Source organism: Cryptomeria japonica, chromosome 7 (assembly GCF_030272615.1).
Source record: "Cryptomeria japonica chromosome 7, Sugi_1.0, whole genome shotgun sequence".
Lineage (NCBI taxonomy): Eukaryota > Viridiplantae > Streptophyta > Pinopsida > Cupressales > Cupressaceae > Cryptomeria > Cryptomeria japonica.
The window spans coordinates 206,600,013-206,625,183 of NC_081411.1; positions in this window are offsets into that span (position 1 = coordinate 206,600,013).

Sequence of the window (25,171 nt, forward strand, 5' to 3'; positions counted from 1 at the left end):
TTACTTATGCTATGGACCTTGTGCTTCTATGTTTCTATTTATTTCATGTAGGGTTTTGTTTCTCCTATGGCTCCCATCTTATTTTCCATGTTTATGTTTGAGAGCCTATTGATGTGCTTGGTTAGCATTTGGTTCTCATTCCCTCTTTTCTCCTTCTTTGCCAGTTCTATTGAGTTGAATGACTCTTCTATTAAGATGGAGAGTGGTGGGTTGTGTGAAGTTGGATGGAGTCTTCTGGGGGCCTTTGCTACCCTATTTCTTGAGGTTCTAGGAGCCTTTCTAAAACCCAATATTCCATCAATCTGGTATTATTTTAATCTCTTATCTTTGGATTAGGTGGGGTTGAGTGGTGTTTGGCTTGTTCAATTAGTTTTCTATGTATCTTTAGTTCTTCTGAGGTAGGTCCTTTTCCTATTGAGGTCGAGAGGAATTTTTTTTAGAAGGGAGTTGACTTTCAGATGGATTTTTTTTTGCTAGTTTCAACTTGATAGTTTTGGGAGCCAAGTAAAAACCTAATATGAAGGTTTGGGGAGCCTTTCAAAACCCTTTGGCTCTAAATTTTTTCTTTATGCTTCTCTTCAAGACTCTAGTTGTTATGGTTTTGGGATCCTTGGTAAAACCCAATGCTTGGGTTATGGGTGCTTGGGAAAATCCTTGGTACTTGTTGCTAGTCAACAGAGACTTGATAAAACCCTTAGATTTTATTGTATTGACATCTTTTGGTGTTGTTTGAGTCTTCTTATGGATGGCTTTGGCCTCCTTTCTTCAGCTAGTGCTTCAATGATTATTCCTTGATGTTAGGTTGGGGTTGGGATGCTAGTAGCCTATGTTGTATCTTTGATAACATTCTTCTTTGGGTTCTAGATCTGTGCAAAATCCAAGGGTTTTAGGTCACTTTAAAACTCGTTGAAAGGGGTTTCGGGTCCCCTCAAAACCTATTTGATCCTTAATCAAAAACTAATTTGATATCTTATTTTAGACTATGACTATTGACATGCTATTTTTTCTCACTACCTACATCACACTCACCATCAACATTCATTTATATCATGTACTAAACATCAATAATACTTCTTGTAAGAAATCACAATGATAGTATGCACAATGACATAATGACTAGAAGATTCCACATCTTGACTAGATGACATGATCACTTGGTTTTGAACTTAAAATTGACAAACCTAATATGAAGAAGGATAAAACTAACAAAGAGCCTCAAATATAGAAAATATACCACTACAATAAAAGACAACACAACAAATATGAACAATAAAATTAGGACACTAAAGGACACTAGTGCTTCGACAAGACACTAGCACCTAAGATCAAGTGTCCAAGTCTACTATTCTAGTCTTACTTTGGCATTAGAGGCTAACACAAGAATTATAGTAATAAATTTATGTTATTTTCCTAGGATAAAACTCATGTTATCATTAGAAAGAAAACCAAATCTAGGAATTATGTCCTCAAAAATACCAAACTATTAGGGACTTGTAGTGTCATAAATTGTACATCTTAACAATTTCATAGTATATTTGGTACTTAATTTAGTGTGAATTCACCTGGATCATATTAATCATATTTGTACCCTATTCTACTCTAAAAATTCATCATTAAGCCTACAACTTAATCATAGTAAAATTCTAAAATGATGACCAAATATTATAACAAAAACCATGAGACTCGCACGTTCCTTTTGAAGAGGATATTTTGGGTATACAAGAGAACCCATCTCCTTAGTACAATAGGATCTCCTAAAATTGTAGCCATTTCAATTGTTCACATTTACATTTTGACATATGGTGTTGATCTTTTTCCTTGATAATTATATGTTAATTTTTATCATTAAAAATTAAAATTGTGATCCCTTTATAACTAATGCATTTCGTCATTCAAGAGACCTGCATTCTATAAAATCTAGGAGATAATTACCAATCCAATTTAATCTAGAGCAATCATACAAGGAATAGATGAATATGAACACTCTACACTCAACTATGGATTCATGTTTCTCATTTATTATTATCATATATTGTATTAACACTTGGAGGAATTCCAACAAGAATTGTAGCATCACCTCTATGTGTAACTTCATGAGTGGGTGTCACACCTAATGTAATTGTGTCATTTCATCATTGATTTTTTCATTTTCCTTTGAAGGCCACACACTCTTTTAAATGTTATAGCTATTGTGCAAGTGTTAAAACCAACAAGGGGTCTTACTTAGCTAAGTCCCTATATAATATAACAATTATTTTCTCATTTATATATGTGTAGGTTTAGACCCAATAGAAAATGTGTTACAAGACCACAAAGTAGATCATAACTTGTTATGAAAAAACATTAACATGCAAAAAAACCTATACTAATTCATTTTGTAGTCTTCTCATGTTGTTCTAGGTTGAATTTCTAGGAGATGTCATTTAAAATTCTCCCAACTGCATTCCTACGTATAGTTTTAAGTTTTAGATACCTTTAGACTAGGGAACCCAGCACCCATGTTTGGCAATGTGTAATCATAATTTTTAATCCAAGTACATGTCTATATATCCTTTCAACATTTGTACCTTTCTTTTACATTTCTATTATGTATTTATTGTATTCCATGAATATTTATTGAATTATCTTTTTTTTGCCTAGTTCATCATAAACACTTCTAATAAATTCTAATCACATGGAAATAAAAAAAGTGTGTCTGTGATAGAATGGCTCTTTTTTATGGACAACAAGTGAAGTAACACTTTTAGGATATGGGGTGTTGTACACACTACATAATATTTATAATATGTAATCTATTATTATTTAGTGGTGCACCTATGGTATGTAGGAATAACGCATAAAAGGGTTTAAAATTATTGGGGCCATTTTATGTGTTGTACGTACAATTTCTAAATATTTAATATGGGAATTCACATAGGAAAAGTAGTTAATTCAATATTTAAAAACATATATTGGAAAACGTGAAAACATAGTACTCAATATTAAACAAGGGGTTCATACTTTTCAAATCTCATGATATTAGTCACATGGTTCTGTTGGCAATGTGTTTTCATTGATATCAACCTGATGTTTAACAATATATGTTGTCTTTGATTATATACAATTGTTGTATTTTCAATAATGTGAAGTTGTTGTCATTTTTGTCAAATTGCAGTTTGTGTGTTGAGATGGATATCTTAGGTATGATGTTTATTTGTGTATATTGAGATTGTTGAAAGTTGTTGTCACTATATAGACTATAGATGGATGATGGTTGTAATTGCTTTATGTTGTGGATGTCCACCTTCTTGGTGTTTGATGTATACACATAATTTATCTTTTGTTGTTTATGTTATGATGTATTGAAACATGATGATGCTATCATATTATGATGCTTTGAGATGCTGAATAATAAGATGAGGATTATATGCTTTGAGTTGAGGAATATTAACATAAGAATTAGATACATTGAGAATCATTATGATGAGGATTAGAAGAATGGCAATAGAATGAAATTTTTTGTGTTGATCTAGTTTATGTACAAAATGATAGTTATATCTCTTGTTTGTTCTTGAGTAAGAAAATTGTGTTTCTTGGATATTCTAGTAGTTGGAAGTTTGATGGAAAAAGTTGTTATAGTAATTCATGCTAAAGATAGTTTTAAAGAATCATATAGTTTCCTCCACATTTAATGATATGGCCATGTGGATTTGAACATAATTTACATTCTTTTTTGACATTACACTCCCATCTTTTTAGGTTCATAGTGTTGTAGCTGATGTAAAACTGGTAATTGTAGTTTGTTGACAATATGTCTCTTTGTCAAGATTGATCTAGAAAGTTCTTTGCATTTTTATACATTGATATTTTAGGTGCTATGGCTAGGAGGAAATGTTTATAATATTTGTGTTGTGTCTAAATTCAAGTTCCAGGGGTTGACGTTATCTACAATAGTTGAATATGATGGTTTGTTCATGAATGAGTCTTTTGGCTCTGTGAAATGAAGCGTTTTGTATCACTTGTGTTACAATAGTATTTTTTGATGTGACAGTGCAATATAAGCATTTAGGAGTGTTGTTCAATATTCAAGGAATGTCCTTGTATGCTCTACATGATGCTAGAAGATCTATTTCTTATTGCATTATGTCTGTCTTTAGTGTTTCATGATAATTACTCTAGTTCTGCTAACAAAATTAATTCTATTTCTTATGGTGCATCCTTGGATGTCCTTACTTGCATTTAATGTTGTGTTATGTTTCAATTGGGTCCTAATTTGTGTTGTGAAGATCCGAATTTAGTTTATTCATCTAGAAGATATGTCCGTGGGATAATTAGTCATGTGCTACATAGTTCATCTATAGGTTACCTTGTTGCTAATGTTGGAGGATATGTGCTAGCATGCTAAATGTCTGAAAAAGATTAGAAAGATGTGATTTGATGCTTTTAGGTCCTCTCTATTTTCTATTTTGAACCACTTTCACCACAATTGTGTTTGGTTGCCAACTTAATATGACATGCATGTTCCATGTTCTAAATGACCTAATGGATCTTTTGTGATGAAAATGGCAGTATATAATAAATATCAAGTTGATGCTGATAATGTGGATGAGTGTCTGATATGCCTACATGATTATTTCATTTGGAGAGTTAGTGATGCATAGTGAGGTAGAGGAAGAGTGTGGTAATTATTTTTAAGTTGGTCACTTGAGGCAAATATTCAAGGGTAGCTTCATACTTGGAGATTCTTGGACGAATTATGCTAAAGGCTTATTCATCTTTATTCATATGTTCATGTAACTTTCTCAAAGATATTGAGTCTCCCTAGAAAGTTCTTGGTACCATTGCTTGAGGAAGTGAGTCTTAGCCTATAAATTCGTTGTATTCTTCCCTAGGGTAGTGCACCTCAGCCTGGTCATTCTCGGACCAGTGAAATTCCTTGGTAGTGATCTTAAAACAATATTATAATATTTCTCATATATTATGAGTTGACTCTCATCGTGGTTTTTCCCTATTTATGTTTTCTATGTAAATATGGTGTTCTCTTATGCATGATGATTCATTGTTTTATCTTTCATTGTTGCTAATAGTATTAAGGTTAAATTGATATTAATTTATTTAATAAATTTAAAGTATTTGATCATGACTAGTTCACCCCGCTTTTGGTCTTGGGGTATGTTTAACAATTTTTATTAGAGCCAAGTTTGTTTAGAAGAATCTTAACTGCTTGAGGATGGTTTCAAATGACACAAGATGGATCTTACAAGATACCTATGTTTGATGGCATGAAGTGCTCCTTCTTGAAGCTAAGGGTGGAATCATATTTGAATTCTATGGGGTTTTGAATCTAGAACTCTATTATAGATGGTTACACTACTCCTTCTACCCCTCCATCTACTCCAAATGAGATCAAAATGCATGAGAACAATTAAAAATAAAATAATACAATCATAAGTGGTTTGGCTGATTTAGAACTATTGAAGGTGATGAACTACAAGTTTGCTAAATATGTATGTGAGAAGCTTACAGTATCCATGAAGGAGACAGAAAATAAAACAATTCAAGTTGTAGAGCTTCAAAAGAAAATTTAGGAATATAAGAATGTTAGAAGAGGAAAGTACTGATAGCTATATATGTCAAGTTTATAAGTGGTAAATTGAATCAGAGGAATTGGTGGAAAATTTGATGAATATGAAGTAGTAAAGAGGGTACTTAGAATACTTCCCAAATCCTATAGTTCTAAGGTGTCCCCTATAAAGGAAAGTAGGGATCTAGACAAATATGTAATGGATAAGTTGATTTTGAGATGAAATAATTTGAATTGGTTAACCCTAAGAGGGAAGTTGCATTCAAAGCTAATAACAAAGGGGAAGATGACATTGATTGGGATGATGATCTTGATAATGTAGAAGCAAAATTTATAAGAAGATTGAAGTAAAACACCAACAAATATAGAGGTAAGTTACCCTTCAAATGTTTTAATTATGGAAGAAGTAGTCATTACACCTCTAAATGTACTTTCAAGGAAGATAACATTAGAAGAGGAGGTGATAGAAAAAAAAGAGGAGAAGATAGAAGAGACAAACCTAAAAGAAGTTTTTATTCCAAAGAAAGTAGCCATTCATCTAAAGATGAAAAATGTGATGATTCAAATGATGAAACATTATTTATGGCTATGAAAATTGATAATGTTGATGAATGTAATGGATGTGAAATTGTAAGGAATTGCAATTTTCTGCACTACACAATTATATTCACGTTTTTTGAAATTTAGTTTCCAATGCAATAGTAAGAAAATATAATTAATCTAATAACATGTTGACAAGTAACATTTTCTTTGGCCAGTATTTTATCTTTGAATGATTCTTTCTCCAATTATTTTCTAACCCAAGTGCATTTGTCCACATAGATTCAATATGTTTGTGATATTTTCCTATGTCATTGTTTTTAGTGACATTCAATTTTTTTTTAATTTTAGTTGATGAAATATTAGATTCTATGATTTCAATCAAAATAATTAGAGCATACTTGAATTTGCAATGAAAAGTAAATGAGATGTACAACTACATATAGGATAGTTAAACTATGGTAGGTGATGGTTTCAGGGTTACTTGTTAATCTCACCTTCTAATATAGTTTGAACAAGGACATCATGTTAACCTATCAAATTTGTAAGCTCCAAAATGGTGGCACTAAACACTAGATTGACAAAGTTATTTTATTTACAAGATGGAGGTGAACACGTTTTGCAAGTGCATTTATAAATATTTCACTCTCATGCACAAAGTTCAGTCTTACTCACAAAATTGAATCTAATGTCATTTAAATTGCTCTGAATAAAAAATTGACAACAACTTGATTTAGAATTTGAACTTCTCTTCCAATAAATATTAAATTTGCAATTTTAAATGATGATTAAAATAATAATTAAAAAAATATCTATCTACGGACCATTAGAATCATCTAAATACTCCCCTTTCTATATATATATATTTTAAGTATATGACAACTATATTTAGAATTTGAACTTTGCTTCCAATAAATATTAAATTTACAATTTTAAAAGATGATTAAAAAAATGTAATTTAAAAAATATCCATCTACAGACCATCATAATCAAATTTGTAAGCTCCAAAATGGTGGCACTAACAACTAGATTGAAAAAGTTATTTTATTTACAAGATGAAGGAGAACGTGTTTTGCAACTGCATTTATAAATAGTTCACTCTCATGCACAAAGTTCAATCTTACTCACAAAATTGAATCTATTGTGATATAAATTGCTCTAAATAAAAAATTGACAACAACCTGATTTAGAATTTGAACTTCTCTTCCAATAAATATAAAATTTGCAATTTTAAATGATGATTAAAAAATTGTAATTAAAAAAAATCTATCTACGAACCATCAAAATCATCTAAGTACTCCCTCATGCAATTCTAGCTACAAGGATCCTCTATTTGGGAGGTTTGCCTGTCTTTGTTTTGTTTTCTCTATGGGTTCCTTCTTGTTGTGTTTGAATTCGTCTCTCTTTCTATCCTTTGCATGAGGTTCCTAGCTATCTTGCAGGATGACTTTTTTAATTTGTCCTCAGTCTATCCTATTGAGGGTGACCCTTCCTCCATTATGGGGAAGTGTTGGCTGAGCTTGATGGGATGGTTCCTATTAGGGGTTTTGAATGCCCTTTTTCTTGAGGTTGGTGACCTTTTTTTTCTTTCCTTGTTGTTGGGTCTCTTTCCTATTTCTCCTATAGAGGTGGAGAGTTCTGTGGAGCTTGATTGTAGGGACTTTGACCTCTTCTTGTTTGTAAGGTTCTGGGTGCCTTTACAAAAACCAGCTGTCTAGCAAAGCTTCACTGTGCCTTCTTTTGGTCACTGGATTTTGACTTGTGGCCAACAGATTGGATCTCTCTGCGGATGATATCTCTTTTTTCAGCACCTATGGAGGTGGGTCACTATCCTATAGAAGTGGATGGGTGTTTTGTTGTTAAAGGTGTGATCAGATACTATGTGATTGTTGGCTATCTCTTGGTGATTTTGGGAGCCATTTTAAAACCTAAATCGAAGGTTAGGGGAGACTTTCAAAACCATCTTGCTTATGTCTTCTCTGATGTTTGGATGAAGAAGTCTATTGACCTCATCTAATGGTTAGGCTGTGCTGCCAACATGTTTTGTAATGATTTTCTCTTAGTTTGGCTGGCCTATTTCTGTTTGTGGTTTTGCTGACTTTTGACCGGCAATAGCCAGATTTTTTGATATGGTCTGCTGATTTTATTTACATATCTTTCTTGGCAGAAGGTTCATTGTAAGTTTGAGATCCTATAAATTACATAAATTATCTTTCCGAAAACAAAAGGTACATCTACAAAATAATTACTTTATGCAAGCTGTACCGTGTCTTAAAATACTGTTAAAAATCCCATATTGTCTTTTTGATTTTTTGGAGTTCACGGAATGCGGGAACTATATAACTACGTTATTGTACTTTATTGAATTGACTGACATTACAATACAGAAATCAACCGCAACATCTCTTTGCAGATGGAATACAGAAATGTTGTCGTTGATCGGTAGTTTTTTAAGTCTGCGAAGAATAAAACATTACAACGTATTTAACTTGTTCAGAGATGAAGTATATACCTTCTGCAAGGCATTAATAAAGATAAAACTGCATGTGGATGGTTTATTCGTTTTTTGAAAAGTTAGAGACTAAGAAAAAGTTGGACTGGGATTCACTCTTTTGTCGGAAGAAATATAATCTAAGAGAAAGGTTGTGTGAGTTAAGACTACCACACTTCGAGAATGGTATTATATTCCAGCACTTAAAAATGCGTCGGTTGCTTACCCTGCCATTGGGGAGGAATCTCTAACAAATACAAGTATTGCGAAATAACAATAGCTTCAAATCTTTCCTGGTGATTTTATCATGGTCCTCCTTGTCGTCACCATATTTATCTTTTCCAAATGTTTGGGTAGTGGTGTCCTGTTATTACAACCTATGTAGTAGTTTTTAATTTTTTCTACTTTTCCCTTTATAATAAATTTAATATTAGGCTATTTCATTTCCTTTCTAGTAGTTGACCATCTATTGTGAATAGGAGAATGCATTAAGTTTCTAGAAATAATCTAGAAACTCAAAACAATTAGAGATGAGCTAGGTACATATTAGATACAAGCACCAAATGGGTTAAGAAAGAGTGTGAATTGATAAAAGGATACAATTTACTGCACTACATAAAATAATAATTTTTTGAAAGTTTTATCTTGGAAATAAATATAACACACTTACTTCATTGAAATTTATAATTAATAGTATGTAAAAGCTTTTAAATTTATTTCCCAGGAATTTGTGAAATATATTAGAATGAAGAAACAAATGGATGACATACAAAAAAAGTTGCTTTTAATTTTCCTAATTAATTCACATAAAATAACTAAGAACCCCTATAATCAAATATATTTATTAATCTAGCTGATTTGGATGTTATAATGTCGAAACTAAATTCATGACCATATTAGGCTCTCTAAATTTGAATAGATGAAATACTTATTATATTTATAGTTTGTAAGAATCATGAAAACATGCTACAAATAAGTGAAATATCACTTAAGGTAACAAGTTTATTTATTTTGATTAATTCTATAATAAATTATAGAAACTTGTCTATTCCATGAAAATATGAATAATGCTTCACTTTTTGGTTTAGTAACTAGGCAGTCAATGATCACCCTTTACTATTTACAACTAAAATTTAATAAAAATAAAATAAAAATTGAATTCTATTTGTATTCATTTTTGCATATACAGCTGGACACTTGAACTCCATAGAGATGTTCATGCATTGTGTAATCATCTTTCAATTATGCACAATAGAAGGTGGCCATTAAGACATTATACCTACTAATTATAGTAGTGTAATGCCTCCTTAGGTTTTCACTGACATTGGGAAAAATTCTCGACCTTTTAAACTTAGCATTTTTACCTCCTTTTCACTCTGCCATTATTTTTATACTTGAACTTGATTTCTTAGATATTCACACTCTCAATATCTCATAACTTCTTCTATTTTCCTATTTCATCTCATCTCCACTATTTCTCATAGTGAAGTTCTACTAACTTGGGAAGCATATGCTCTTCTTCACTCTAGCAAGCTCTTGGTTTATAGTATTAGAGGGAAGTGTTTCTTTCATTAGTCATTTTTCTTATTGTATAGTTCATTATTATTTTATCATTATCATTTATTTTGATCTATGTATTATTTTATGTCTTATATCTATCTATCTGCCTATGGAGGTGGAAACACCAAAATGGGGGTTTGATTATGGAAAAAATCTAATTAGAGACACCCCAAAAAAAAACATTACTTGTATGTGTGCAAGTAGAATGAAGAAGAAAATAGAGAACTTAACAAACTCTAGTGCTGGACCCTTTGCGAGTATTTATCCAATATTCTTATTATTTAATTATTTTAATTCATTTTGTTAGTTTCCTATTGATGCAGAGGGTTTGGTGTTGTAACACAACTTGATTGGTTTCTCTCTTCAATGGTCTTCACTAGACACCATCCAATGGTGTAATGTCTTCAGCCTTCCCAAGGCCATCTATCCTTCCCAAAGATCTCTCCCAAGAGGATAACTCACAATTGACAAGGAGTGCTCTACTCCTACTAATTCAACCCCTCCAAGCAAGGACACCTAACAACCCCAAACCCCTAGTAGACATGATCTTTTGCTCAAATGGTGAAAAATGACATTTGTGGATGAAATATTATGTGAGACATAGCATTTTCACTCACTTGGGACCTCTTGATAAGGCTCTACAAGACCTCCAATTTCATTTATCCTTAGAGACCTAGTAAGGGCTACAAGCAATTAGGTCTCCTATTTGGGTTTTTACACAATCTCCTCCAATATTCCTTAATAAACCCTAGAATAAATCACATTTTTAGACACCCTTTAGGATTTCCTAAGAGACTTCACACTTTGGCATCTAGGTTTTGTGTAAAAGTGGTTTGTCCACACTACACCTAATTGGGCCTCTCTAGCCTGTGTTGGAGACTTGGCTATAAAAGTCTTTACCAGTCACATAGGAAGGAAGATTGGGTAGTTTTCAGAGGTATGCAGATGTTCAAGGGTCCCTCCCATGCCAATTTTACTCACTTATCAATCCGTTGTCCAAGAGTTTCATCCACTTCTTCTGCTGCACAAGCTTACCACATAAGAGATGTCAAGCCTAGGGCATCATCTAAAAAATACCAAATGAAATTTCCTACCTCTCAAACCACTTGGAAAATTTAGAATACATTCCATTACAACATTCCCCAAGGTTTTAGGCTATTCCCATGGTGGAATGCTAAATTGTGCCCTTTTTTGAATCAAAACCATGGTTTTAAGGGTTTTTCAGGCCAATGACAAAGAAAATTGTGTAACTTTTAAAACAGAGGGTCTCAAAACTGAAAACCAATTCCAAATGAGATATTATTCACACCTCAACTTTTCCTATTCATTTATCACGAAAATTATCCATACAAATCCATACAAAATGCAGAAAACATAGGAAAAGTGGAATAAATTGCAGTCACGGTTTTGTTTTGAAAGAAAGAATTTCATTCAAAGTTTTTCCTAACCTTTTCGCATCATTCCTTAGGCTTATATCATACCAAGGAACTCCTCAAACCATCCCCAATGTGTACACTAAACCAACTAACCATTGGGCAACCAAAATTCAAAACTTGACAAAGTTGCTTATGACAACATTTCAACTTTTGACCATTTATTATAATTTGGATCTTGCCTAAACAAAAATGGTTAAGAGTGAAAACACAACATAACTAAGACCCCTAAACACCAAAAAAACAAATAAAATTCCCATACAAGGCCTTGGACCAAGTTTACACATCTTGGAGCCTTATGGCTTATTACATTGTCCTAGGACCTAATCAATAGGCCTTAAAGGAAAAACTCAATACAACCTACTTGAAAGAATAACCATGAATCAACACATATCCTAGTGATACAAACATATATCCTAGTGCCTCTACACCATACTCCTTGGGATAGGGAAAGTCAAGTTCCTTGAGTTGCTAACTAGGTGACTGTGGTTCCATGTTTGATGATATCACCTTTAGACATCCATGTAGCTTCAGATTCTAGAAGACACTTTAATTTGACTAGGTAGTCCTTCTACATGCCTTTTCTAGTTTGTGTGATCACCTTGGAGTCAAGAATGCACTCCAATTCCAATGACTTGCTAGGCGGTAGATCCTTCACCCAATCTACATCCTCTTCCACAAGAGATGAATCAGGTGTTGCATCTATCAAAGATCCTTTGAAGGCTGTCAGATCACACACATTGAAGATGGGAGATATTCACAACTCTGGTGGAAGTTCAACTTAATATGCATTGTTGCCAAATTTGTGAACCACCCGGAGAGGACCTATTTTCTTCATGAGAATTTTGGAGGGTTGTCCCTTGGGTAGGCTCTCTTTCCTTAGGTAGGCCATCACAAAATCCTCTACTTTGAACTGAACATCTCTCCTCTTAACATCTTCTCTGATTTTGTACTTTTCAACACTTTATTGAAGTGAATCTTTGACTTGATCATGAATCTCCTTCATAGTGATGGCAAAGTCTTCTCCTTGTGCTCTCCTTTTGTCCATGCCTCCAAGATCTTCAAGTTCAAGTATCCCTCTAGGATGTAAGCCATACACAACTTGAAATGCACTCCTCTCTGTACTCTTATTGACTGAATCCTTGTATGCATATTCAGCTTGTCCAATCACCAAGTCCCAACTTTGTCCATGCTGCTTGGTAAGGCATCTAAGGAGATTGCTAAGAGATTTATTAACTAGCTCAATTTGTCCATCAGTATGAAGGTGGTATGATGAAGAAAATGACAGATTGGTACCCAATTTCTTCCAGAGAGTTCTCCAAAAATAACCCACAAACTTGGAGTTTCTATCAGTGAAAATATTGAGAGGCAAACCATGTATCCTTACAACCTCCTTAAAAAATAGACCTGCAATATTAGATGCATCATTTGTGCATTTACATGGCACAAAATGACCCATCTTACTAAACCTATCAACAATTACAAAGACACTATCAAACCCCCTAGGAGTTTTGGGCAAACCAAGTATTAGTTGAAACACTTTTTCCCCTTTGATAAATAAGACAATGCTCAACAAATCTTCTTACCTTAGGTTTCATCTTAGGCCAAAAGTAAAACCTGGATACCTGCTCCAAGGTCTTATCCAAACCAAAATGACCTCCAAGGCTTCCATTGTGCTTCTCTCTAATGATATTCTCCCTCATAGAGCATTGAGGATTTCATAGTTGATGCAACATGAAATCAGGAAATTCAACATGAAAAGAGTCAAAAAACTTAGTACATACATCATATGCATCTTTAAAATCTTTATCTTCCTTGTACATGGCTTTAAGAGGATCTATACCAATGCTTTGCATCTGAATTTCTTGGATAGTGAGGGTTCTTCTTCTCAAAAATCTGCAACCTTATTAGACACACCCTTCTTATGTTTGATTGTGAAGGTGTAACGTTGGAGTTGTTCAACCCACTTGATGTGCCTTTGATTCAATTTCTCATGTCCATTAAGAAAATGCAATGCATGGTTATCAATATAAATAATGAACTCCTTTGGAAGAAGCTAATGGTGCCACTTTTCGAGTGGTTGCACCATTGCATAGAGATACAAATCATAGGTTGAATACCTTTTCTTAGCCTCATTCAACTTCTCTGAAAAGAATGACACTGAATGTCCTTCTTGGCTAAGGACTGCACCTATTGCCTACTTGCTTGCATAACATTCAACTGTAAAGAGTTGATCAAAGTTAGGGAGCCTCAAGGTGTGAAGTTGTGCAACCTTCCTGTTCAAAATATCAAAGCTTTGGGATGCCTTCTCTATCCATTCAAACCTGCATTTGATAACTCCTTTTATAGTGTCAAGAATAGGAGCACAAACATGACTAAAACCTTTGATGAACTTTCTATTAAAAGAAGCCAATCCATGGAAACTCCTAACATCACCTACTATCCTAGGTGTAGGATAATTGATAATAGCATCAACCTTTGAAGGATCCATTTTTAAAAATCCATTAGAAACCACAAAGCCTAGATACACCAATTCAGTTTTCATGAATTCACACTTATCTAGATTGATTACCAATTTCTCCTCATGAGGTTTTCTCAAAACCTGATCCAAATTCTTATAATGTTCTTCCTTGGACCTACTAAACACCAGGATGTCATCAAGATAAACAATAACAAATTTACCAATAAATTCAATCAATACCTCATTCATGAGGCACATAAAGGTACTTGGTTCATTTGTGAGCCCAAATGGCATCACCATCCACTCATATAAGCCCTCATTTGTTTTAAATGTTTTTTTTGACTCTTCACTAGGTCTGATTCTGATATGATGATAGCCTGATTTCAGATCAATCTTTGAAAAATAGCATGATCCTCCAAGATAGTCCATTAGGTCTTCAATCCTAGGGATAGGAAACCGATACCTAATTGTGATTTTGTTGATGGCCCTAAAGTCGATGCACATCCTCCATGTTCCATCTTTTTTTGGTGCCAACACAGTAGGTACAACACATGGTCTCAAAATATTCCTAATCAACCCCTTATCTAGAATTTCTTGCACTTGTCTTGCTATCTCTTCATTCTGACTAGGAGTCATCTTGTAGGCAGATTTGTTAGGCAAGGTTATACCAGGGATTAGATCAATTTGATGACTGATATCTCTAATTGGAGGTAAGTTATCAGGCATATCTTTGGCCACAACTCCCTTATATATATCCATCATGACTTGTACTTCACTAGGAATCTTCTTCTTTTTACCATTTCCTTGTTTAGATTCATCCTTTCTTCTTGCAATATCGTCCACCACAACAAGGCAGACCCCTTTAGTCTAGACTTTTCCAAACTCACTCTCTTCTACTTGGGAATTTCTTTGTACTCAAAGTGGTTGTTGAGTGCTTCTATCCATTCAAGCACCTCTTCCCCATCCATGCTACCACCATAGGTAGGCAAACACTCTACATTGTCTCAATTTACTGACTTCAAAACATCCAAGAACATCTTTTGATCAAGTGCCATCTTTTGAGCCTCTTTGGCAATAGCCTCCTGCTCCTCATTCTCTTTCTCTTCGTCCAAGTCATCATCCCATACTTTGTCCTTTCCTTTGGACTGTCTGATCTCTTTGATTTTCTCAACAAGAAAATCCTCTACCAGCTTCTTGATGGCCTCTGGGTTCATTGTCTTACGAGGCATTGTGTTAGCCTCTTCTCCAAATTCTGTGTCTTCCATACACTACTTCATTCAATTATCAGCTCCGATAACAATATGATGCAAAGGGTTTGGTGTTGTAATACAACTTGATTGGTTTCCCTCTTCAAGGGTCTTCCCTAGACACCATCCAGTGGTGTAATGTCTTTAGCCTTCCCAAGGCTTGGTATCCTTCCCAAGGATCTCTCCCAAGAGGATAACTCACAATTGACAAGGAGTCTTCTACTCCTACTAATTCAACCCCTCCAACCAAGGACACCTAACAACCCCAAACCCCTAGCAAATAGTATCTTTTGCTCAAATGGTGAAACATGACATTTGTGGATGAAATATTATGTGAGACATGGTATTTCCAATGACTTGGACCTCTTGATTAGGTTCTACAAGACCTCTAATGTCATTTAGCCTTAGAGACCTAGTAAAGGCTACAAGCAACTAGGCCTCCTATTTGGGTTTTTACACAATCTCCTCCAATCTTCCTTAATAACCCCTAGATAAATCAAAATTTTAGATACCCTTTTGGATTTCCTAAGATAATTAACACTTTGGCATCTAGGTTTTGTGTATAAGTGGTTTTTCCATAGTACATCTAATTGGGCTTCTCTAGCCGGTGTTGAAGACTTGAGTCTAAAAGTCTTCATCAGTCACATAGGAAGGAAGATTGGGTACTTTTTTAGAGGTCTAGACATGTTCAAGGGTCTCTTCCATGCCAATTTTACTCACTTATCAATCCGTTGTCCAAGAGTTTCATCCACTTCTTTTGCTGCACAGGCTTGCCACATAAGAGATGTCAAGCTTATGGCATCATCTCAAAAATACCAAATGACATTTCCTAACCACTTGGAACACTTAGAATACATTCTAATTCAACATTCCTCAAGGTTTCAGGCCATTCCCATGGTGGGATGTTGAATTGTGCCCCTTTTTGCATCAAAACCTTGGTTTTAAGGGTTTTTTAGGCCAACAACAAAGACAATTGTGTAACTTTTAAACCAGATGGTCTCAAGACCTCAAACCAATGCCAAATGAGAGATGAATCACTAACTCAACTTTTCCTATTCATTGATCATGCAAACCATCCATACAAATCCGTACAAAATGAAGAAAACACAAGGAAAAGTGGAATAAATTGCAGTCATGATTTTGTTTTGAAAGGAAGAATTTCATTCAAAGTTTTTCCTAACAAGTTGGCATATTTCCTTAGGCTTATATCATTCCAAGTAAATCATCCAATCACCCCCAACATGTACACTCAACCAACTAACCGTTGGGCAACCAAAATTCAAAACTTGACAAAGTTGCTTATGACAATATTTTAACTTTTGACCATTTATTACAATTTGGATCTTGCCTTCACACAAATTGTAAGACTGAACACACAACATAAATAAGACCCCTAAACACCAAAAATATAAATAAAATTCCCATACAAGGCCTTGGACCAAGTTTAAACATCTTGGGGCCTTATGGCTTATTACATTATCTTAGGACCTAATCAATAGGTCTTCAAGGAAAAACTCAATACAACCTACTTCAAAGCATAACCATGAATCAAAACATATCCTAGTGCACCTGCATCACCTATTTTGCACTATCATTGTATTCAATGTTAGGACCTGGAGGCAACTGAGAGGGGGGCTGAATTAGTTGTCTATTAATTTCAACTCAAATATAACCTAAGTAAACTTAATGCATAATACTGATAAACCAAACTTTAATAACAGTAGATAGTTTAGCAGTTAATAACAATACCGGTAAATTTTAATGCATGAAACAGAAAGACAAATAACCTACACAACACATAAAAGTTATTTATACGTGGAAACCCTGTAAGGGGAAAAACCACCGTGGGAAACCTTACCCACAATCAGAAGATACTATTGCAGATAGTATGTGTGTACAAATGGGGTATAAACATGCAGAAAGGCCAACTACCTAGAGCTCACTGCTCAATCACAAAATGGGAGTCACACTGACTACAATTGGATGGTTAAATCCAATGATAATGTACTACTCAAAATAGCATCTTCATATACTGGATTCAATACCGGTTTATCTCTAATTGTCTTCCTCATACCTTCCTTGAATCTTCAAATGATCTTTGTGTGTATAGCGTTGCTTATATTTGCATATACCTTATTACAATCCTTTTTCCACTCCTCTACATAATCTCACAAATGAGATCTTACATATATACCAAAACCTAAGACCAATTGTGTAGGCTGGCTCACTAAGATACTACAATAAAATCAATTACAAATGAAGCAATATGTGATGCATGATGTCACCTCAATGCATTTATAATAATAACCAATCAATAAAACATCTCCATAATGTATCGTGTTGATCTGGAATAGATAATGCTTGCCGGTCTATAACCTAGACCTATTTGCTGAGAACAACAAATATGCAAACTCGATTGTACCAATAATCAAATCACCAAAACCAAGTGTCCAAACAATGTCTTCAACATAACCAAATAATCTCCAGATGATAACAGATCATCCTTAGTGCCAATGAATAATATAGCTTGTTGGTTAACCAGATACAGGTGACTATGCATAAGTCACTGAACATGCTGGTGAACATAACCAAAGATCTCCACAAGGATAAGTGTTGAGAAGTGTTCAAGTGTTGACATCAATGAAAAAACCAATGCAACACATCTATAATACCAACAATCTCCCCCTTTGGCATTGATGGCAACACAAGATGGAAAAACCATCTAAGTGCCAAAGTAGAAATGCCAAAAACTAAAAACCAACAATCTCCCAAAGAGATCATTAAAATACAGATACAGAGAGTAACAATCTCTCCCCTAATGAATAATCTCTCCCCAAAAGATAATGTGTTTTTCCATAGATATCTCTCCTCCTTTGACATCAAATTCCAAAGCAATACAAAACCAAATACAATCAATTCATAGAACTTGTTACAAATACCAATTGCTATAACCAAATTTATTCAATCTACTCCCCCTGAGAAGTAGCTCTCCTTCATCAAATCCTGAAAAAGGTTTCTCTATTAATTCTTCCGATTTGATGCCATACTCCAACTGTCTAAGTTTCTACCAGTGAAGGTATAACTCCAAGTTGTTCTCTTAGATATTCAAAAGTTTCCTTAGGCAAAGGCTTAATAAAGATATCTACAATCTTCTCTTTAGTATTCACATAAACCAATTTCACTTATTTTGCTTCAACATTCTCGTTCAAAAAATTAAATTTGATAGAAACACGTTTAGTTTTAGAGTGAAATACTAGATTCTTTGATATATCAATTGCTGCCATATTATCATAGTAAATGATTATAGGTTCTTTGCATTTTACCTTTATGTCCTTCAACATTTGCTTAATCCATAATACCTGTGTACAATTAGTTGCTGCTGCAACATATTCTAGTTATGCTGTTGATAGTGATGTACAACTTTGTTTCTTGCTCAACCATGAAATTAGTCTCCTGCCAAGAAAAAATGCTCCGCTGGTGGTGCTTTTTTTGTCATCTACATCTCCTACCCAATTTGCATCTATTTATGCACATAAATCAAAATTTTCATCTTTAGGATACCATAAACCAAGACTTGTTGTGCCTTGTAGGTACTGAAAAATCCTTTTTACTACTGATTCATGATTTTCCTTAGGATTACTCTGAAATATTGAAACAATACATATTGCATTCATAATATTAGGTCTTTTTTGTGTCAAATACAGTAAACCTCCTATCATAGACTTGTATCTTGTCAGATTAATAGGTGTTGATTCATCCTTCAATGATAGTTTATCAGTTGTAGTCATAGGTATGCTTACCGGTTTAGAGTTTTCCATGCCAAATTTATTAAGTAATTCCTTCAAGTACTTTGATTGATTTATGAATATACCTTTATTAGTCTGTGAAATTTGCAATCTTAAAAAGAATTTTATCTCCCCAATCATAGATATTTGAAATTCTTCCTGCATCTTATTGGAAAAGTCTTTACGCAATCCATCTTCTCCTCCAAAATTAATATCATCAATAAAAACTTCAATAACCAAGATGTCATCATTAGTTACTTTGTAATATAAGTTGTTGTTAGCATTACCTTTAGTGTAACCAAGATTCAAAAGATATTTGTCCAATCTAGCATACCAAGCTCTAGGAGCTTACTTCAATCCATATAAAGCTTTCCTTAACCTGCAAACCATATCTTTGTCACCTATCAAATAAAATCCATTAGGTTGTTCAATGTAAACTTCCTCTTCAAGATCACCATTTAGAAATGAACATTTAACATCCATTTGATATACTTTATAGTTCTTGTGTGCTGCAAAAGCTAAGAATAATCTAACTACCTCAATTCTAGCTACCGGTGCAAAGGTTTCATTATAATCAATTCCTTCTTTATGTGAATGTCCCTTACTCACTAATTTTGCTTTGTTTCTAATTACCTTACCATCTTCATTAAGTTTATTTCTGAATACCCATTTAGTTCCAATTACTTTTTTGTTTTCTAGGCCGGGGAACCAATGTCCATGTGTTATTATTTTCAATTTGTTCCAATTCATCTTCCATAGCCTTAATCCAATGTTTGTCTTCACATGCCTCATTAATAGTTGCTGGTTCAATTTGAGAAATTAGAAATACCTCTTCATTTTCAAATCTTCCTCTAGTCATAACACCTTGATACTTATTCCCAATTATCTAACTTTCAGAGTGATTCAATCTTACATACCTAGGTGTATTCATTTGTTGCTGTTCTTCAGTCACTGTGGAATTCTCAAATGATGCCGGTGTGACTAGATCAACATTCTATACTAGTGTACTTATTGTAGGTTCATTTGTGATTATCTCAATTGCCAGTTCAAAGTCTATAGACCTTCTAAATTGTTCATCAATCTTCAAATTTGCACTTTCAATGATTTTTTGCAATCTCTTATTAAAACATCTATATGCCTTGCTCTTAGATGAATAACCAAGAAATATTCCTTCATCACTTCTAGGATCAAATTTGCCAATATAATCATCTCTTCTAATATAACATTTGCTTCCAAATATTCTGAAATATTCAAGAGTAGGAGTATTACAAAACCATAGTTCATGAGGGGTCTTACCGGTTTCACCTTTGATGTGAACTCTGTTGAATGTATAAATAACTATATTGATTACTTCTCTCCAATACACATGAGGTAGGTTTTCTTCTGATATTATGCTTCTAGATGCATCCAAAATAGTTATGTTCTTCCTTTCCACAACTCCATTTTGTTGGGGTGTCCGAGGTGTTGATAATTGTCTTCTGATTCCATTCACTTCACAGAATGTATTAAATTCCTTAGATGTGAATTCACCTCCTTGATCTGATCTTAAACATTTGATTTTCTTATCGGTTTCATTCTCTACCATGACCTTGAATAGTTTGAATTTCCCAAAAGCTTCTAATTTCTCCCTGAGAAAAGTAACCCAGCACATTCTAGAATAATCATCAATGATTAGCATAAAATATCTATCTCCTTGTAAACTTCTAGTTCTTGTTGGACCACATAAATCAGTATGAATTAGGTCAAGAACATTATTAGATTTTTCTGGAATACTCTTAAAAGTTGCTCTAATTTACTTTCCAAATTGACATTCCTTACATACCGGATTGTGAGGTTTAACAATCTTAGGTAAATCCCTTATTGCCTTAGTTGTACTGATTTTCACAATGCAATCAAAATTTACATGGTACAGTCTCTTATGCAATAACCAACTTTCATCAATATGTGCAATCAAGCATGTCTTCTCATTGTTATTCAAATGAAAGATATTACCTCTAGTCTGATTACCAGCTGCAATTTCTAAACTAGTTCTATTCACGATTTTGCATTTACCATTTTTGAACTATAGCTGAAATCTGTTTTCAATTAATTGACCAACACTCAAAAGATTATGCTTCAAACCTTCAACATAATAAACATCATCCGTATTGTGCTTACCATCAAAAGGTATAGTGCCTTTTCCTCTAATCAAACAAGCTTTTTCATCTCCAAATCTTACTAGACCTCCATTGTATTCCTGAAAGGTTAATAATTTACTCTTATCACTAGTCATATGCTGTGAACATCTAAAATCAATGATCCATTCATCCTTTTCTTCAATTTTAGTTACTAGGGTCTGCTCTAGTGGTTGAATAGTAGGTGCCAGTTGATCTTTTGTTATTGCAACAAAATCCAATCCATTGTCTATCGGTTGCTCATCAGAATCATCAGTAACTCCTTCATCAGCATAGTAACATGATTTCTCTCTGTTCTTCTTAAATTTGTACCTTTGATATTCAAGGTTAGGCTTATATGTTCTTTTATCTTCTTCTTTCAATCTTGCATGTCTAATAGGACACCTAGATGCCATATGACCAATTTTATTGCAGTTAAAACATTTAAATGGTGCTTTACCTTCATACTTACTTCCAACTGGACCTTTAGGCATTTTCCTTGCAAATAGTGCTTCAAGCTCTTCAAGTTCTTCATTTTCTCTTCTGATTTCTTCAAGTTCTCTAGCATAGAGCGCTTGCCAATCATATTTTTCAGATGATGAAGCTTTGAAAGCCAAATCTATCTTAATTGTAGCAATAGGACCAAATTCCTTAAGTTTAAAAGTTGAAAGTTTTCCAACTAAAGTATCTCTAGATACTGATGCATTAGGCATTGTTCTCAATTCATTAATAGTAGTTACTTTCATTTTGTATGCTGGTGGAAAAGCTCTTAAAACTTTCATTAATAGTAGTTACTTTCATTAACTCTTTCCATAAAAGCAGAAATCCTTTCATCTTCTTCCATTTTTTATATTTTCATACCTGACCCGGAAGCATTCCAGTTTTACAATTTTTATAGTGGTATCACCTTCATTCAATGTGTTCAATTTATCCCAAATAGATTTAGTAGTAGATTGGTCTGATGATCCCATGATTTGCTGATTTGACAATGCGCTCATAAGTGCTTCTCTTGCTTTGCAATCATTGTCCTGATCTTTAGCCAAGGTTGGTGGATTAGGTTGACTTTGAGTAGGACCAACATAGCCATTCTTTGTAACATCCCGTATGTCTTTTCCAATGCAATCCAGATGAGTCTCCATTTTGATCTTCCATATACCATAGTTAGTTCCATCAAGCTTCGAACTATCCTTCTTGAAATAGTTAGTTGCCATAGAATCTCTTCAGGCTGTTAAACTTCTACAAAAAGAGGACTTAGCTATGATACCAATTGTTAGGACTCAAAGGCAACTGAGAGGGGGGGATGAATTAGTTGTCTATTAATTTCAACTCAAATATAACTTAACCAAACTTAATGCATAATACCAGTAAACCAAAATTTAATACCGGTAGATAGTTTAGTAGTTAATAACAGTACTGGTAAATTTTAATTCCTAAAATAGAAAGACAAATAACATACACAACACATAACATGGTTATTTGTACGTAGAAAACTTATAAGGGGAAAAACCACGGTGGGAAACCTTACCCACAATCAGATGATACTACTGTAGATAGTATGTGTGTACAAATGGGGTCTGCATATGCAGAAAGGCCAACTGCCTAGAGCTCACAGCTCAATCATAAAATGGGAGTCACACTGACTACAATTGGATGGTTAAATCCAATGATAATGTACTACTCAAAATAACATCTTCATATGCTAGATTTAGTACTGGTTAAGCTTTGCTTGTCTTCCTCATACCTTCCTTGAATCTTCAAATGATGTCTATGTGTATATCTCTTCTTATATTTGCATATACCTTATTACAATCCTTTTTCCACTCCTCTACATAATCTCGCAAATGAGATCTTACATATATACCAAAACCTAAGACCAATTATGTAGGTCGGCTCACTAAGATATTACAATAAAATCAATTACAAATGAATCAATATGCAATGCATGATGTTGGTTCAATGCATTTACAATAATAACCAATCAATAAAATATCTCCATAACGTGTTGTGCTGATCTGGAATAGATAATGCTTGTCAGTAACCTAGACCTATTTGCTGGTAACAACAAATATGCAAACTTGATTGTTCCAAGAATCAAATCACCAAAATGAAGTGTCCAAATAATGTCTTTTACATAAGCAAGTAATCTCCAGATGATAACAAATCATCCTCAGTGCCAATGAACAATATAAATTGTCAGTTAACTAGATACCGGTGACTGTGCATAAGTCAGTGAACATGCCAGTGAACATAACCAAAGATCTCCACAAGGATAAGCGTTGACAAGTGTTCAAGTGTTGACAACAATGACATAACCAATGCCACACATCCATAATACCAACATTCAATACTAAGAACATAGGCACTATTATTTGGTACCTTTCTAGTATAGATTTTGTACCTCATCCATACATGAAATATTTGCACTAAAATGATATCATCAAACCACATGTATGTCCTATATAGATAGTGTATGACATCATCTAGGTTGTCCTTATAACTTGGGATTTTAGCCTCTTTGGTTTAAATATTTTTATACATTAGCATCACACAATGACAGACAATTTTATCATCTAAAAGAGCAAGAATAGAGGTCATAGTACCATGAAGGTTTTCTCAAAGTGTAGATTAGGATTGTTGTTATGTTGTCTGGTCACCCTTTGTAGGAGATCAATTTTCCTTGTATACATTTTGGTGAACCTAAAGTGAACTTTCCTTGGATTGAAACTTGTCAATAATTATTTTAATTTTCATACTTAAAGAAACAAAAATTTTGTATCTATCTCTTTGTCACTCGTTCCTTAGTTTTTAAAAATATTAAAAATATTATGAAGCTCTCTTATGAGCTTTATGACATAACCCACTTTAGGGATTATGGTGAGAAGAACATCAAGACAAAGAATTCTTCCTACAATCAATATAGTCCTATAAGACTCAAATATTTATTAGGGAATGCTGATCTTAATGATCCCTTTGCTTCTCATTCTTTTCCTTTAGGTTTAGGTTCAGGATTTTAGCCTACATCTGGTTCTTAGCTCCATTATTAACATAATAATTCAATGAATACCACTCTTAGGCCTCCCCTTGTGCATAGTGAGTCTACTCTCATGATTTTGTTTCATAAAGTTTATTCCCTTGAAGAGAACCTAAGGGATATCAAAGGATTTCTTAATCAAGAGAATATCCTCCCTCACACTAGTTTTGATTTTAGTTATATGAGCGATATGTTTATATCTCAAATTGTAAGGGCCTTGAGGTGCTTAGGGATTTGGCCATGATGGTAGATTTGCATGTACCTTCTATTTTGGGTAAGCTTCAGGACACTTAGTCCAATATCACTGGTCCTCCGTCGAGTGTTGCTATGCTTGGGGTGTCAATCTATATGGTAGATATATATCCTACCATTGACCCTTTCTCTATTATTTGGAATTATGAGTATCAATATTTCTCATACTCCCTTTGGGTATGCCAATCTGATTCCTAGCTCTAATGCCACTACTTCCACTCTTCATGCCTCTACAGTAGGAAATGGTGCTAGTGTTGGTGCTAGTATTGATACTAATGTTTGTGCTAGTGCTAGTATTGGAAATGTCTGTACTACCCAAGTCTCTACTGGAATGGGTAATCCACCTCTTTCTTCAACATATTTCAATTACAATCCTTAATATCATATTACCAAATATGGAATAATTGCAACAACAACTTGCAAATGCCATAGATACTATTAATCAATCCTTGCTTCCTCCATATTACCACTATAGCCCACCTGCCTTGTATATCCTTAATGCTCCCCTATACCAAGGGGTTGAGATTATTAAATTAAACATATATAATGATGATGAAGATCCTCAACTGCATATAGATTTCTTTACTACTCTCTACAATGATTTCCATAATTAGCATTACATTATGGTCAAACCATTTAGTTGGTTTCTAAAAGG